The sequence below is a fragment of the Rattus norvegicus genome, chromosome 13, assembly GCF_036323735.1.
Source record: "Rattus norvegicus strain BN/NHsdMcwi chromosome 13, GRCr8, whole genome shotgun sequence".
NCBI lineage: Eukaryota > Metazoa > Chordata > Mammalia > Rodentia > Muridae > Rattus > Rattus norvegicus.
Window position 1 is genome coordinate 104560898 of NC_086031.1, and position 18268 is coordinate 104579165.

At 47.4% G+C, this 18268-nt stretch overlaps 1 long non-coding RNA gene across 1 annotated transcript in view; it reads right to left on the minus strand.

Moving 5' to 3' along the window:
* LOC134481608 (uncharacterized) overlaps positions 1 to 2586 on the minus strand; it is a 28875-nt gene extending 26289 nt beyond the window's left edge. Inside the window, exon 1 of the long non-coding RNA XR_010057316.1 lies at positions 2470 to 2586. This is a non-coding gene — a long non-coding RNA (uncharacterized LOC134481608). The remainder of the gene's footprint in view (positions 1 to 2469) is intronic.
* Positions 2587 to 18268: the final 15682 nt, after the last annotated feature.

Sequence of the window (18268 nt, forward strand, 5' to 3'; positions counted from 1 at the left end):
AACAAAGACTCCAGTGCCAGGAATGGGACATATCCTATAAGCACTAATCAAAGATGACCCCCCCAAACTCCAAAACAATGGGAAGTTCTGGCAATCTTGGTTGTCCATTGAATTTGGTGATAAGACCCTATTGCTGAGGACACTGTGTATCTTAGATTCACTGTATAGAAAAATCAAGAGGAGACTAAGCCAGGGCTGGAGAGATGGCTCAATAGTTAAGAGCACTGACTGCTCTTCCAGAGGTCCTGAGTTCAATTCCCAGCAACCACATGGTGGCTCACAACCATCTGTGATATAATAAATAAACAAACCTTTAAAAAAAGAAGATGAGACTGAGCTGGAAGCTTCCTCCCTAGCAGATAGCTTGCATAGCCTCAGAAGGTTCTATGGAGGGGACCTGGGAAGAAAATGTAGCCGTGAAGCCTATGATCTATAAGACAAACACGCCAGCAGGACATGTTCACTGTGTAATAATGGCACTACAGTTATAGACGTAACCAACTCCTCTCAGAATTTCAAATCTACTCCATAGGAAGGAATCCATCTGTGGTACCATAAAGACAGCCAAAACTCATGACAGGATAGCTCACAGCTTTCCAGGAGCTGAATAGCATTGGCCTGACATCTAAACATTCATGCTTACACCCATGGATAAATGCTACTTTCAGCCTTGGTCAGCAAAGCCCCTTTCCTGTGAGTGGTGGTGAATCCAGAGACTCAAGGTTACACAATAAGTACAGAGTAAGTGACTGATCTTTCCTCCATCCTAAGCAAGGTATGTATACCACCTCCCCTAAGGCTCAGAGAACATTGAGGAAGAGGGGACAGAATGAGTGTAAAAGCAGAAAGGTAGAAAATGAGCTATGAAAGGCCATCTTCTGGGTACACCATGGCCACTTCAATTCCAAACTCATCATCAGGTATGGGTTGGGGGAGGGCTCAAGAGTCCTAAGCTTTACTGCTGAACTATTTGCTACTGATAGAGTCAGAGTGAAGTAGAATAATTCCCTTCAGTTGTGAGGCCACTGATGGTCCATCCTCCCTTCATGCACTGGTAACACAGATGGCCCTGGTCAAACTAAAAGGGTCACAAAGTCATAAATCGGGGAAGGGAACTTGGACGGTAGGGAGTGCAGATTCTGTAAAGGTAGGGCCAAAGTCCATTTGTTTCCCTTTCTTCTGGTTTATTCCCTTGCTGTTGCTAGGTCCAGACATGTGACTGTTGTACACAGCAGATTCTGAGTGGAAGAGTCAAAGGGAAACCAACTCGTCCTTGGGCCAGCATACAGGGAGAGAGTCCCAGGTCAGGAATTACATAAACCTCAGGGCTCAAGTATAATCCATGCGTGATTGAATGCAACTTGAGTAAGTCTATGGAAGTCTGACAGATGAGCTAACAATAGACTTCTCTACCCAGGACGATTGCTTGGCAGTGTACAACCAGCAGCATTGTAAGGCGGAACGGAACTGATACTGCAGTTGGCCCACAGAAGGCAGGTTGGAACCTTCCCGCCGCTATATCTGGCCACCACTTTCTACATAGTAAGCATCAGCAATATCCATAATTCAAATAGGGTCCAGGCCTTAACATTTAATATTCAAAATGTCGAGAATGCATTCCAAAGTTACTCAGTAGATGAAGAATCATAAAATTCTTTAACTTTGGGCGGGAAAGGACAATATACATCCACGAGAGGATAACGAGGAACTTGAGATTGCCTGATGAAGACTTTAAAGACGTTCAAATGTTTGACAGAGCAAAGTCAGGAGTCCTGAAATTATGGTTTTTTTTAAATGAATGCATCAAAAAATAAGAAGATACAAAGAAATTAGGAATTTTGGAACTAAAAAAGTAACATAAATAAAAATTAAGAAAGATTATGGGAGGGTCAGTAAATTGTAGTGTGAGCAACAGAGATTTTAAAGTGCTGGGAATGGAGAAGGCAGAGAGAGCCTGAGGAAGAGAAGTTGAACACTGGTGTCAAGTGAGCCCTGGTTTCTTGTGAGCCCTGGAGTTGTGCTGTGGGAGCCCTGGTGTTATGGGAGCCCTGGCGGGGATTAAGAGAGTGTTGCAGTCTCTTTTTTTTTTTTTCCCTTAAATTGATCTGGACAAATTCCAATTTTGGAAAAAGACCAAAAAAAAGTTTCAGAAGCTGGAGAATTCTAGTAAAATCAAAGAAATGTGGATCATCATGAAGTCACTGAATATCTCTCAGAAAGACAGACTTCGTGTGAAGATAGCAAACTCAGAACCTCACCTAAAGAGAAACAAGCTGAGTCACTTCAGACCCCTTCTCCAGGGTCACAGCCCTCAGGAAGAAGGATGGGCATCCTCAAAGGGTGGAATAAAAGAATCACTGGTCTGGAATTTGATTTTATTTTGGTCTTAGTTAGGGTTTTACTGCTGTGAACAGACACCATGACCAAGGCAAGTCTTAAAAGGACAATATGTAATTGGGGCTGGCTTACAGGTTCAGAGGTTCAGTCCATCATCATCAAGGCAGGAACATGGCAGCATCCAGGCAGGCGTGGTGCAGGAGGAGCTGAGAGGTCTACATCTTCATCTGAAGGCTGCTAGTGGAAGACTCACTTCCAGGCAGCTATGATGAGAGTCTTAAAGCCCACGCCCACAGTGGCACACCTACTCCAACGAGGCCACACCCACTCCAACAAGGCCACACCCACTCCAACGAGGCCACACCCACTCCAACAAGGCCACACCTACTCCAACGAGGCCACACCCACTCCAACAAGGCCACACCCACTCCAACAAGGCCACACCTACTCCAACGAGGCCATACCTTCTAATCGTGTCACTCCCTGACCCACGCTTACACAAATCACCACAATTTCCATCCAAAATATAAATTAGGAATGACAGCTGAGCAGTGACAGTGGCAGAAAGAATTGCTTTTTTTTTCAAAAGGAAATTGAAATGACTGGTCCTTTGTGGGCACTGTCCTGCACTGGTTTCTTCTGAACCGAAGTCTTCCCTCATGGAACATCTCGGGAAGTGAGCAAGTTCTAAAGAGCAGAAACAAACTTCTAAGTCTGACCCAGCATCTCCACAAGTTTCCAGAAGCAATAAATGGTCATCAAGAGGAGCCCCCGTGGGATATGTTACGCCACGGGCCATTCGTGAAGCTCCAGGACCCCAGCTTTCCGGAGTGAGATCACAGTTCCAGCACAAGGTTTTACCTGTAACCTATGATGAATACTCAAACAGAAAATATGGTGGGGGCGGATGATGATGGGGGCCTCTCCAAGGAAGACCCAGGTCCACAAATGAAAATGGTTAACGTCCCTCACTACTGAGGAAGCAGAGCAAGAGCGTCGTGAGTTGCAATCACAACCACTTAAAACAAACAGGCAAACAAAGATTCTGGCGTCCACCAGCTTAGTGAAGAGCTGCAGGTTTGGTTCTCCACGCCCCCTTCAGGTTTTTTATGCAGGGTTTCTCCATGTAGCCCTGGCTGTCCTGTAACTCACTCTGTAGACCAGGCTGGCCTCAAACTTAGAGATCTGCCTGCCTCTGCCTCCCAAATGCTGGGATTAAAGGCAGGTGCCACCGCTGCCCAGTTAAATTAGCAGTTTTTACAATGTACATATTTCTGAAATATTGATAACTCTTGACAATCGGCTCTCATCAATGTAAGAGTGTGGAGAAACGGACATACTGAAAGATTACTTACGGCAGACTAAATTGATAAGCTGTCTGAGGATGAATTTACCCATTAGGATATTAAATACACATTATGACTCCATCATTATAATTAGCTTATGGAAAATACTCATGCACATCTCCACAGAGATGTTTCTTCCAGATATATTTCAATCTGATTATTTATAACCATGAAAAGTAGAAATAGCCTAAAGGCCACCAGTAGGATTACCAAGAATGTCTGTCTACATTCAATCTATTATGCCATGTCATAGAATGAGCTTCCAGAAGTATTTTTAAGTAGAAAAAAGAACCCATGGTGAATGGTGTGTGTAGTGTGCCTAACAGCCCATTTTCTTGGGCAATGGCAGAATACCTGAGGTCAGGTAGCTTTATAAATGAAAAAAGGTCCATTTAGCTCACAGCTCTGGGGGGTTGGTGGCACACGGCCAACATCATTTCAGTGCTGACAGCAGCCCCTGGAAAATGACATCACAAAGGTGGGACAGTTCGTGAGAGGAGGTGACCACATGACAGGACAGGAAGCCAGGGAACTCTCCAGGCTGGGCTTGCTCTGATGACTTGAAGTCCAGACAGCTAATACTAAGTCCCCAGAGAACTCCCTTAATACCTGAAGGCCAGTGCTCCAGTGACCCCAGACCTTTTCCAACCCCAGCTCTTAGGAGTTATGTCTCTTAGCCAATACCTCATGGAGGACTGAGCCCCTGACACAGCAAACCCAAACAAACTACCAAACAAAAACATCTCACCGCTCACAGATGTGAGAGGAGAGAAAAACACGTGGCAAGCACACGCTAACGAATGAATTAAAAGCCTGGGAGAGACACAAAACATCAGGGCTGTCACTCTGAAGATGGTGGGCTAGCAAGCATCCAGGACACACTATAATTTGTATTTGCTTTTTGTTACATCTTAAACACACGAATGCATTATTTGCTGGATTGAAAACAACCTTTAGAAAGTGGGAACACACTGTATGCTTTTATAAGGAATGTTTATGTCCCCCTAAAATGAGTATGTTTGGACCTCACCTCTAATGTGGAAGTGACATTTTGGTCGGTGCTAAGGTTCTGAGGACAGAATCCTGGAGCTCCCTTGTCCCTTCTGCCCGGTGAAACTGTTGTCTGCGAACCGGGCAGGAATGGGCCCTGACCACACACAGACCACGTCAGCATTTCCACCCAGGGCTTCTTCACCTCCAGAGCTGCAGGGGATGCTCTCCTGTGGCACCTGCCGGGTAATCTTTGAAATCTTTTACGCACCCAACACAAACCAAGACACTCTGGGACAGAAAGATCGTGGACATCTGGGACGTGTGACATCCAAGTCAGGTCCCACGAAGATGGATGACCAGGAGCAAAGCAAAGGAAATCGGGGAACCAGGTCTGCCTGACCTGTGCAGGTGGTGGGCTTCCCACCTGTGGGGCTGGAGTCAGAGAGGGCAGGAAGTAGGGCTCAAGACCCACACCAGTGACCCACATCCTTAGCTCTTCCGGGTTCTCCAGCCTTCCGAAACCACGCCGCTAGCTGGTGCTGAAGTGCACGAGCCCGTGGGAGATGCCTTCTGTCCCAGCCATGGCACTCGCCTCTGCCATCTGAGGCTGGCCACTTGAGAGGATGGTACAAAGCCAGCCTCCTCCAGCAAGATTTCCACAGATGCCGTTGGCCTCTTCGGTGTTTTTGAGATGTGTTCGGACCCCAACTTATTCTCTTCGGCGTTCATAACTCATTTACGTCTTGCAAGAATTTTCTGCTAATTCGCTTTCAGTTTTTCCTTCCTTTCTGTGTGTGTGTGGGGTGGGGCTCGGGGAGAGAGGGAGGGAGAAAAAGACAGAGAAAGATAGAAGGCAGAGACGGAGACACACAGAGACAGCGAGACAAAGAGAGACAGAGACAGAGAAAGGCAGAGAGAGACAGAGAGAGACAGAGCAAGAGGGGGTACCGGTGCCCATGTTCAACCGGAGGCCAAGTGTCCTGCTCTGCTGCTCTCCACCTGATTCTCATGAGACAGGGTCTCCCACTGAGCCTGGAGCTGGCTGGCGCCAGCAAGGCACAGAGATCCTCTGCCTGCACGCTGGGTCACAGGCATGCGCATTCATGCCCAGCTTCTCATATGGGTTCCAGGGCTTAGATCTCAGTCCTCATGCACATTTTTACCCATCATGCCCTCTCCCAGCCTTCCTGTTTCTTTTCTATTACTCATAGTTTCTTCCACTGGGTTATGAGCTCTGTCAGGACAAGGAACATTTCCTACATCTCTCTTGGTTCTTTCCCTCACCTGACCCAGTGCTGAGTACCCAGTGCCCACTGGGTCATAATCATCCCACACTCATTTCTGAGTCCTAGAGCAGGACCTACATGTGCATCTGGTTACTTGGGAGCAAAGGTTCAGTGGCCACATCCCAGATACCTGTACCTATTAGCCTAATTATCTTGTCCTGTCTCTGACCCTTGTCCCAAGGTTTTGGTTCTGCCTGATTCCCTTTCTCATCTGTCAGAGTCTGTCATATTCTGGGGGCCCTTACCTCCCTTGGCAATTTCTCTGGCTCCAGAGAGTTTCAGGTTTTTATTTATTGTTTCCATATTGCCAATTACCTCTTTGGCTTTGTCTTCCATTGCCAACTCTGGCATCTTGAATGGATGGAGGGAGAAAGGGGTGGATGGATGGAAAATGACAAATGAGAAACAAAACCGCTTGCTGCCTGTGATTGGGTGACTTCTTGATGCTTTATTTATCATTTTTGTATATGGATGAGTGGCCTGCATCTCTGTGTGTGTATCACGTATACAGAGGTAAAGAAGGCCAGAAGACGGTGTTGGGTCTCCTGAACTTACAGATGCTTCTGAGCCATGTGTTGGATCTAGGACTCAAACCCAGGTCTGCTGGAAGAACGGCCATGTGCTCTTGACTTCTAAGACTTCTCTCCAGATCCTATAGTGTTAATTTGATTGTCAACTTGATTGGACTGAGAACGTCTAGGAGGCCAATAGAGTACACTCTGGGTGTGTCTGTGTGGGCGTTCACAGAGAGGGGTGACTAAGGAGGGGAGGACACTTCTAAACATGAGGCTGGAGTGTGTGTAGAAAAGAAGGGGAGACAGTCCTGCCTGTGTAGACCTCTCCTACCCACCCCACATCACACTGTAACCGCCATGACAGTGTCTTCTCTATTCTACCACATCCTCTGCTATGATGGATGAGAGCCCCTAAAGCCATGAGCCCCAGCAAATCTTCTCTCCCTTGCATTGGTCTTCTCTCTCCAACGGTCATGGTGATGATCATATGAACTCCCTGGCCTCCATGGGCCACAGGAACTGCTGACCTCCATGGGGCCATTGCCTTGGCCATTGCATGGGTTCATTGTCACAGGCTGAGGTCTAGGCGCACTTGTCAGGCAATACACTCTCTTCTGAGTTTTGAGTAAGGAACTACACATCTGGTACATCTCTCCTTTCTGAATCATTGGAGCACCTGGGGTCACCTCTTACTATCTTTGTCACAGTGTGCCTAGGCTATTCTAAGTCTCCAGCAGTGTGGCTTTCTCTATATGACCACCTCTCCTTCTATATCTGGCATCCCTCAAGAGCTGGTTTGGTAACTAGTTAGACTCAGTAGGCCTTTCTGACTCCACTCAATTCACTCGCTTGAATTAGATGTCCAGGAAAAGCATAGATGAATGAGACTATTAATACCAGGTCCCTGTCCACCGCTCTCTGCAGCACAGCCCCAGAGTCCGTGCTGTTGACAGACTGACTGATGTGTCTGAAAACGAAGAGTGACGCCTGGGGAGTACGGGGTTTTCATTTGCTCAATGTGTTTTGGCTTCAAACCCTCAAAACAGTCGTGGCTGAGCTTTCAAAACCAAAACACCCATTGCCTTCCTTCCAGAGCCAGGTTACCACAGAGAAGGGGCCTGCTGGAGACTCAAACACTTCTGAACAGATCGATGGAGGCGTATGTGAAGACAGGAAATTCCAAAGGCTTTCCCAGGCTGTCTGAAGGACAGGTTCTATTATTAACCTCTTCTCTGAGGCCACAACTGCTGGCTGGCCTTGCACAACTGAAACCATTTGCTCCGGGGCTCATGTGGTGGCTTTGTAGACCACAGCCACTTCCTAGACGCCCATCAATCTAAACAGTGTGGAGACCTCAGTGGTCTGTGGGCTTAGAAGGCGGTTTCAGTGACATGAAGCCTGAGAAAGGGTGAGCCCACACAGCAGGCCCAAGAGAAAGCAGCAAAGCGTGCTTTGGGAGGTCCAGAGGTGACAGCTCAGCCCTGTCCCTTCTACCACAAGACCCCTACTGGCTTCCATGCTTGTTGGTGACCCGAGGGAGGTGATGGCCAAAGATTCATGTGTATCCACTCTAGGGGTGTTTCCTTTGGTATTTAGAGTGAAGGATTGCTGACTTGTGAGTGTGAGCTTTGTGTTCTGATGTAGCCGACTGGACGGAGCTGTGGGTAGAGCGCTGTGATGAGCGGAGGATCGGGAAGGGTACCATGCACCACCAACATGGAGTCAGATCTGTAGATATACTTCCTGCCGACACTTAACTCATGATGACAGGAGACAGGACCAGCTCTGCGCCATTCGGAGCCTGTGCCTTAAGCCTGAGAATACATATCCCTAAGAGAACAGGGTCACAGGCAAAATGGCTGAAGCCATATGCTGCTCTGATGTTAAGGTGTCTTATAAGTCAAACGGGACCTGACCCTTGACCCGTCTATCCTGAGGTATAAACTGTCGCCGGGAATATGCTGCCTACCACTGACAACTCACACCTCAGGCAGCTCGACTTTGTCTAGGTCTTCCCCTTACGGGTCTGGTTGTCTGAAGGGAGAAGGTGAGTAAGACCAGGGAGCCAGGAAACTATGGATACTGAAGGGGAAGGCTTAGAGACGGTGGAGGCCGCCGAGAGCAAGCTAAAGAGATAGCTGCGCACAAGTGCACTTACTGGGCATGCGCGGGAGAATTACGTCCAGCCCCAAGAACTCACAGCCTCGTTTTAAGAGGAGAAGGCAGAGAGCAATTAAGATAGACACCCAAAGTCTTTCTCTAGCCTTGATACTTGTATTGCATGTGCACGCGCAGCATACATACACACACACGCATGCATGCACGCACGCACGCATGCACGCACACAAGTCGATGGAAAAGTCCCCAGCCCAAGCATAATGCTCCTCCCACCACAGTTTTGCAGGAAGCCAGGGCATGATGGCCATGTAGTTCATTGTCAGACCTAGCCTGCTAAAAAGAAACATAGAAAAAATAGTATTTGTCTGACGTGGCAAGACCATTGCACACATGAATTCACAGTGGCTACATGTACAAAATATCCACAACACCAAGCCAGTCAAAAATCGCAGCAGGTCTGGGGGCAGGTGCGGGCAAGGGCATCATAAAGTTCTACCCTTAACTAAGGAAATATTGGCAATTGGTAGATGCTGTGACGGATAATTTTGTGTCAACTTGACACAAGCTTAAATCACCTGAAAGGAGGGACCCTCGGTTTTTAAAATGCCCTAGTAAGATTGGGCTGTAAGCGAACCTGTAAGGCATTTTCTTAATTAGTGGTTAATGGGGAAGACAGAGCTCATTGTGGGAAGTAACATCCCTGGGCGGTGGTGCTGGATTCTATAAGAAAGCAGGCTGAGCAAGCCATGGACAGCACGGCTCCAGGGCCTCTGCATCAGCTCCTGCCTCAGGTTTCTGCCCTGCACGAGTTTCCACCTTCACTGATTTTGATGATGTATTGTTATAGGGAACTGTGAGCGCAGCAAACCCTTTCCTCCCCAAGCCGATTTGGTCACGGTGTTTCATCACAATTGTCACCCTGACTAGGACAGATCCTGAGGGAGAGAGAATTGGCTTTCCTCAGAATGGTCCCTGACAGGTAGTTATGCGACCGTAGATGGTCCTAGCCCACGCACAGACAGACACCACTAACCAGATTCAGTGGGTTTAAAATCGGAGAACATTGCATGTATGAAATTCTCAAACGATAACAAAAGAATCACAGACTCTGCTTGCAAATAAGCCGAGTGAGGAACACCAAAATAAAGAAATGAAGAAAAAGAAGAGAGAAGACAAGGCCAGTGTTCCCTGACCGGGGCCAACTTCCAGTACCTGGGCCAACTTCCGGTGCCTGGGCCAACTTCCGGTGCCTGGCCTGTGAGATCCCCAGAGCCCTGTGCTCAGCGGTTCTGAGGGGGAGCTCATCTCCGTTTTCCCAGCAGCTCCCACTCTGTAGCTTGTTCTGCTCCTAACTTTCCCCTCGCACACACCACAACAGCCCTCAGAACAGAGGTCGGTCCGTCCGCACGATTCTCTCCAACCCACGTGTATTTCCTTCAGTCTATTTTTGCACATAAGGGAACATTTGAAGAAATGTCCTTAATTCCAGACACTTGCATTCACCTCCACCCCCGAGCCTTTTTGGAGGTGACTTGAGTGTCATGCGGTCCTTCCTATTATTAGCACAATACCTAAGCAGCCCCAACCACCCAAACTCCTGTTTCTCATGATATATATATATATATATATATATATATATATATATATATATATCCTAGCAAAAAAGTAGCCATGACCCCCTAGCCTCAGGAACACTTGGCAAGGATCCCTGTATCTCAGCCGTATCTATCGTTCTAGTCTAGAATGACACCAGCTTCTACGTGTCTTGCTGACATTTCCGACTTTTAGTGGGGTTGCCATCAATCAATCCCTTGAATCTGTTTTGGAAAAATTAAATAGCTCAAGTCAAGGCAAGCACAGTAAATAATCCTTCTACAATCCTAGTGAGTGGCGGGGACAGTGGAGACAGGGCGCTGTCCTCTCGTTATTTGAAATGCATTTAATTTGCCGCTGGATCCTCCACACCAGCCCAGGGTGCTCACAGGGCACAAAAAGAAGAAACCAAAAACTCTCTTCAAACATGGGGCTCTAGCCCAAGTGGGATAAGCGTGAGTGGGTACCGGGGGAATGACTTGTCAACAGGGAATCCAGTGGCTCTCTCTTGTGGTTTAGTGTGTAGGAGTTATCCCTTTAAGTAGGTGTGTGTGTATGTGTGTCTATTGTATGTATGTGTATATATGTATGTATGTGTATGTGTGTGTATGTGTGTATGTATGTGTGTATTATGTGTGTATGTGTGTATATTGTGTGTGTTGTGTGTGTATGTGTGTATGTGTGTGTACGTGTGTGTACATGTGTGTATGTGTGTGTGTACCTGTGTGTTGTGTATGTGTGTGTGTGCATGTGCGCAGGTGGGTGTATATTCACAAACACCTGTGTGGATAAAGGACAACCTTGAGTGTCATTCCTCAGGCGCTGTTTACCTTTTGATATACATTTCTCTGTATGGTTTCTGTTTATATTGTCACATTTGTGGGCGTGTGTGTGTGTGTGTGTGTGTGTGTGTGTGTGTGTGTGCCTATGAGTGTGGAGGTCTAGGACTGACACTGGGAGCCTTCCTTAAGTGCTTACCTCTTTATTCATTGAGGAATGGTTTCTTAGCTGAATCAGAGCCAGCCAGTCACAGGATCCCCTGTATCCACTCAGAGCTGGAATTACCGGCAGGTTGTTGCATCTGCCCAGCATTTCCATGGACTCTGGAAATGCAGGTTTATGTGGAGAAGGTGACCCATCTCCCATTTCTCACCCTGCCCCCCCCACACACATCATTTCTTGATGGGACAGGGTTTCTTGATGGCCTAGGACTTGCAAAGTAGGTTAGTCTGGAAAGTGAATCCCAAGAACCCGCCTGTCCCTGACTCCTGAGCACTGTGTTTAGAAGCGTGTGCTACCATGCCCCAATTCTTTTTCGTGGGTGCTGGGGATCAAACTCCAGTCGTCACGCTTCCAAGACAAACAATTTACTCACTGACTGTTTCCCAGCCCTCTATCTGGTTCTGATAGGCACAGGTCTGTGAGAAGCAGTAATAGGCTGCTGGGTGAGTAATTCCTGGAGTCAGACCAGAGACTGGCCTTGACCCTCTCTTACTGAGCATGGACCTTAGAGAAGCGGGTATCGTATCTGGTCCCAGTGTCCTCTGATAAGTCTGTTAGTGACTGGGTGGACCAATGAAGGGAAGATAACGGTCTATCCTTTGCCCTCCCCCCACAGACTGGTGGAAATCTTACCGTTTACTCTTCTTGGTTCGGGGCTGGCCCAGAACTGCTCTGACTGACTGAGCTGAGCAGTAGAAAGCTGAGCAGTCCCCTCTGGTTCTGATTGCTACAAGGACAAGCACCAAGTATTTTCCCCCTAGCATCAGAGACCAGCAACCAAGCCAAGAGTCAAACCATAACGGAAGATTGACAAAACAGTTGTAATGTGCTGATATTAAAATAGCTGTGCACACAGGGAATGACCCATAGAAGCCAGCAGAGGACAATATTCAGCGCTGAGGACACGGCAGGCATTCTCCACCTCCACAAGCTCACCTGTACTGGTAACACTGGTCAGATTACATTTTCTGACTATCTTACAATCCTGGAGCCTGTATCTACAAACGCACACCCCTGGACTCACAGATAGTGCCACATCGCTGTGCCCTCGTCTGTGTGCTTGTTTCTCATGCACCTCCGGTTTCCAAATCATTTGGCCAAGCTGCTGCTTTGCCTTCGTGACCGTCATGCTACAGGCAGCTCACCTAGGTCTCCTGTTGTAAGGCCACTGAAAGGCCACTTCCCTTTCAACAGGTCCGGAGCAGGTAAAGTTTATCAAACATTGATATGGAGTCCCCTGCTGTATACCTGAAAGCTTCTTGCTCTCTTTAGTCCCAGGAAGTCATCAGTTTTGCTTGAGAAACGGATCTTCGGATACTTTGGCATGACATTAGTAGAACTCCCTGACTGCGAGGAGATCTAGAGCCGTTGTTCTCAACCTCCCCAATTATTTATTACAGTTCCTCATGTTGTGGTGACCCTCATCCCCTCCCCTCCAGCCAGAACATTATTCTGTTGCTACCTCATCACTGCAAGTTTGCTACTGTTTTGAATCATAATGTAAATATCTGATATGCAGGATATCTGATAAGTGACCCCATGGGGGTCGGGACCTACGGGTTGAGAACCATTGATCTAGACCATAGTCTGAGAAAGAATGGAAGAGTGAGCTACGGAAAAGAACCCAAGTCCCTGAGGAGTCACTAAGTTAACCAGCTTTGGGGGCTCCTATAGTATGACCTCTTTCTAGGACAGTGTTCTAGTTTCATCACTATTGCCATAAAAAAATTACTCTGACAAAAATCAACTTAGCGGGCAATGTGGCTATTTAAAATGAGGATTCCTTTGCAGGGAGGTCAAGGTAAGAACTTCACCCAGCTAGTCATGTCACATCCACAGTCAAGAGCAGAGGGAATGAATGTAAGCACAGCTGCTTGCTTGCTTGCTTGCTTGCTTGCTTGCTTGCTATTGATTGATTGCTATTGATTGATTGCTGTGCTCTTCACTCTTTCATAGTTCAGAACTCCTGCCTCGGGAATGGTGCTACCCACACTGGGTCAGGTCTTCCCACATCCATTCATGTAATTAAGACAATCCCTCACAGATGTGCCCACAACCAACCCAGTGTAGACAATCCCTCGCTGAAACTCTTTCCAGATGACTCTAGTTTATGCCAAGTTGACAGTTAAAACCAACCTCATAAATAGTAAACACCTATCTTTGTTGTTTATGCCACTTACTTTTTAGCCCAGCTTTCTCTTGTTAGTGGCCAAGAGCATCCTACTATAGATTGACAGCCCTTGCTCTTGTCTACCTATAAGCCACTTGTGTCTCATTACCACTGTCTCAAATTCAATCACCATTTGTCAAGGTACCCAATGAGATTGACAGCCTGCACCCTGTTAGTATACAGTACATGACATGTCTTACACCCCAAGACTCTTGCATTCTAGAAACAAGGCAGAGCTGCCTCCCCAACCTTGTACTTTTGGCCTCACACTTGTCACCAACATCAATAGTCTTGGCCACGAGTTCACTTCTGAGATCTTTCTCAAATGAAAATATCAGGAAGGAGATTATAGGAAGGCCATCTGAGTCATTCCAAGAGAGAAAATAATAGAAAAACCATGATGATGATTATAGTGTGTTGACTTTGCATGATAGTGATGATGATGGCTCCCATAAGCACTATGTGACAAACCCTAGGAATGTCTGTGGAATGTTTCAGTTTTATTCCCTTTACTGTGATCAACCCAGTAACCAAAAACACCTTTGAGGAGGAAAGGCCTTACGATGCCAGGTCCTGTAATGAGTTCAAGGCAAGAACTGGAAGGAATTCAAGGCAGGACTGCTTGCTATTCATATGCACAGATAAGCAACAGGAACCAGGAAGGATGCTGTGTACTGGCCTGTAGGCTGATACTCAGCTGGCTTTCTCATACAGTTCAGAACCATTAGCCTAGGGAATGGCATTGCCCACAATGAGCTTATGTCAATCAACAATGAAGACAATCCTCCGCAGACAACAGACATGTCTACAGGCTACCCTGATAAAATCAATTATCAATTGAGACTATCTGTCCAGGTGATTCTACCTGGCAACAAGCTGATAATTAAAAACTAACCATCCCGTGTAGCCTCTCTCGACAGGAATAAATAATATGCTAATAAGCACACAGCCCATAAGTAAGGAATTTAGGACAAGATGCCAGATGTCTGACCCTGTGCACGGGCTCATCGCACTTTAACCTGACAACCCCCCCGTGTATTCAGTACGTGTCCATGTTTTACATACATGGTCTCATTCAGTGCTCTCTGTAGAACGGTAGGTAAGAGTGGCCATGATGTTTAGATGTTAGCTATGCTGCTGACTAAACCTAAGTCCCACTGGGGTCACCAAGGAGCTTGATTTCTCCCTATCCTCTAGGTTACTGTCTTAATTTTTTTTCCAGTAAGAAACTACCTTTTAAAAGGAAAAAAAATTATCTAGTAACCCTGAATTGAGAAACTTTTTTTTCCTTCGGTGTTAAAAGAAAAAGAAATAGTCTGCCCAGTGTTTCACGGTGGCATGTTGATGAGATGCCATGAGTGAATTGTGGGGTGAATGGATGAAATATTTCAAAATGGAAAAATAAATCACAAGGAAGAGCCAATTCCCCAAAGAAACGAGGATGCGGAAAGCAATCCCCTAATTCTCAGGCCCTCTCACATCTGTCATCCCAAGAAGACCCCTCTGTCAACACCTCCTTGATGGGCCAAAACAATGAGAGAAATCTCCTTCCTTAGGGCTCTCTGTCTCCATTCCTGCAGTTAGTACTGTGGAATGTCTTTGTTCTGGTGATCCCAATGGCCATCAGTGGCCAACTATCCTTCAGCAGGATCCTGGGAAGCGAGGATACTGGGGGGTATCAGCCATGTCCCCTGGGAGCAACTGGGGAAAAGTATGCTTTCATTTGCAGGAACAGGGATGTTCTCCTACTCAAGTCCCCTAAAAACAGAAGACAAAAATCTCGTCGAGAATTATGTGCATTACCCTTCCTGTGTTTTCCTAACTCACACATAAGCAGCTTCCAGTATTTACGTGATAAGGATCACACTACTTAGCATGGGGTTGTACTGTTTTGGGACCACAGTCACACAGGTAGTGTGATTCTGAGCACCGAGACAGCACTGGACACACTTTTAAATTAAACAGACTAATGCCAGTGTGCTGGTCAGTTTTCTGTTACCATGACAAATTTGAGCAATTTAGGAGAAAGAAAGACTTATCCTGGCTTCAGGAGGTTCTACACAGGGATACTATGTCCCCTTTTGTTGGACCTGTCGTGCAGGACACATCAAGGCAGGAGTGAACGATGGGAGGTGTTTTTTCTACTAGTAATGGCTGGGAAGCAAAAAGGAAAGAGGATAGGAAGGATCCAGGGTCCCCTTAAGAGCATGCCCTCCATGAACTGGAATTCCTCTTAAGGTTCTGACTCCTTTAAAAGTCCGGCACCTTCCAATAGTTCTACAGGCTGGCAATCAAGCCATGGAGATGCCATCGATAGCTTTGAGATCTTTGCTCTTTCCATGTCTGCACTCAGACATCACAGCCTCCTCCTGGGTCCTGATACCTGCTGCCTATACTCACTCAGTCAATACAAACCGTGGATGTGAGTGGGATCCAGTGTTAGGACCTGGCAACTGTGCTTGCTGCTCCTGTGAGACCTGGAAACACCCCTACCTCCACCACAGAGGAGATGATCCCAGGCAATTACCACACAGTAAACCTATGAGACACCCCCTGGGGAGACTGAGAAATAGGGTGAGTTTTATTGGCCTGTGTCTTAGTCGGGGTTCTCTAGAGCCCCAGAACTTATGAGTAGTCTCTATATAGTAAGGGAATTTGTTGATGACTTATGGTGTGTAGTCCAACTCCCCAACAGTGGTCAGCAGCAGCCGTGAATGGAAGTCCAAGGATTCAGCAGTGGCTCAGTCCAAGGCAGGCAGGAGAAGAAGAGAGACTCTTTCTTCTTCCAATGCCCTAATATAGGTCTCCAGCAGAAGATGTGGCCCATATTAAAGATGTGTACCACCATGCTTAGATCTGGGACTTGCTTTGTCCCAGATGACCTTGAACTCAGAGATCTCCTTGCCTTAGTCTCCTGGGATTCATAGCCACTATGCCTCAAGATCTCCATGCCAAGATCCAGGTCAGAAACTTGTATCTCCCAGCCTCAAGATCAGGATCAAAGGTGAGCCTTCCAGTTCTGGATTGTAGCTCATTTCAGATATAGTCAAGTTGACAATCAGGAATAGCCACTACAGCCTGTCATTTTGTATAAGGAGACAGGGCCAGAGTACAGAGACGGAAATCACCAAGAGTACTGGGGGCCTGAGGGTGATAGGCAGGTGATCTACAGAGAGGAGTAAGAATAACAGAGGCCTGTGGGGGTCAGGGGTTCTCCACAGACAGAGTCCCTGGTGGTTAATGTCAGTAGAAAATTCTACAGTATCTTCTCTGTCACAGTCCCCCCCCCCCCCCACTCTGCTCCCTTCTCACTGGGAGTCCACTTTGGGCTCTGTGTAACTGTTGAGTGGCCATATATGTCACCTGAAGATTAAGCTTCTGGCCTTTGAATTCCCAAGGACATTTAATCAGCTCCATGCCATGAACCTCTGGGGGTTGTTCCTCCTCCAACACAACCTCTCTTCATCTCCCGTCTTGCACCTACCACACCACAGTGTTTCCACGTTCCCACCCACCCACAAGAAAACTTCTTATCACGTGAATGTTCCTTTGTAGAGTATCCTACAGGCTCACACAGTTCTAGGCCCCTGCCTTTTGCCCCACTGCCCAGCTTAATACCATATGTTTGCATTTTCTCATGAGCTATGCGTTCCTGGCCTCCTATTATTAGTACCTATTTCATGATTGGGCTGTAAGCTCCATACATGTTAGGCCATGCCTTGCAATGGGTTTCAGTTCTTTCCCCAGCCTCAAGCTGTGACTTGAAGTAGAGGACTCGTGACACCAGAGAGTGCACAGAAGCGCCTGTTCCCGACAGCCTTCACCCGCTCAGGCATAGTACTAGAGGCAGCCGGTGAACTGGCTCACGTTTTTTTGCAGAAATCATGTTATCTACCTCCTATCCCTAGAACTTCTAGGCATGGGCACGCCTCCTTCTGCTACCACCCTTACAGAGAACTGGCTCCCTGGAGATTGGCAGAGCCATTTTCAAGGGAGGCAGCCTGGATGCCTCCCTTGGACTCAATGTCCCCTCTCTCAGGGACACATTGGCTTAGCAGAGACTCAGCTGGCTCTCAGAATCCCAGCCATTTCCTGCACCAAAGCCCCCAGATGGCGTGTTCTGTGGAACATGCGGTGATGAAGGGAAGCATCAGAAAGGGAAGGAAGCCACCTGGGGCTATGTGCCACCAACTCATTGTCCCTCTGTCCTGAGCCTTCTGAGTGATGCCTTGCTCTCCAAAAGCACTCAGAGAGCCAAAGAAGCCTTCAGCACCTGCCCTAGAGGCACACTGGTAGGTGCAGATTCCTGTTCTCTAATCAAGCCTTCGTCCCTCTCTCTGGCAGAGTTGGAAAGCTCTTGAGAGATAGCAGATTGCAGGCACTGAAGGCTGGTGTCTTCTGTTTATCCACAGAGTGAGGACTGGCCAATGCGTGAGCCCTGTACTGTTCCTTCCATGTGCTGCTGGCTCTGCAGCCTGGAGGCAGCAGCCTGGGCTATCTGCAGTGCCAGCCCCACCCCCGGGCTACCTCCCACTCCCCTGGTTATCTCAGAGGGAGCTGTGGGGTATCAGTCTCCCAGGCAGTAGTACTCAATCCAGTCCGGGGCAAGCCATGACCTATGCGCAGGACATAGCAATCCACTTACCAGGTCACAACTAGAAATTGCCACAGTGCAGTAGTAGGAACACAACACACACACACACACACACACACACACACACACACACACACACACACAATTCAAAACGCATTCCCTGCTGTGTATGACAATCCCAAAGGTTTTCAAGACTTCAAAGCAGCAAGCCTTGCTGCACCCTAACTCAGGGGTCTGGACTTCTGAGACAGTGTGAGTCTTCTTCAAAGCTGGTCAGCCTTCTCTTACCGCCATTCAAACGGAAACCCTGCTAC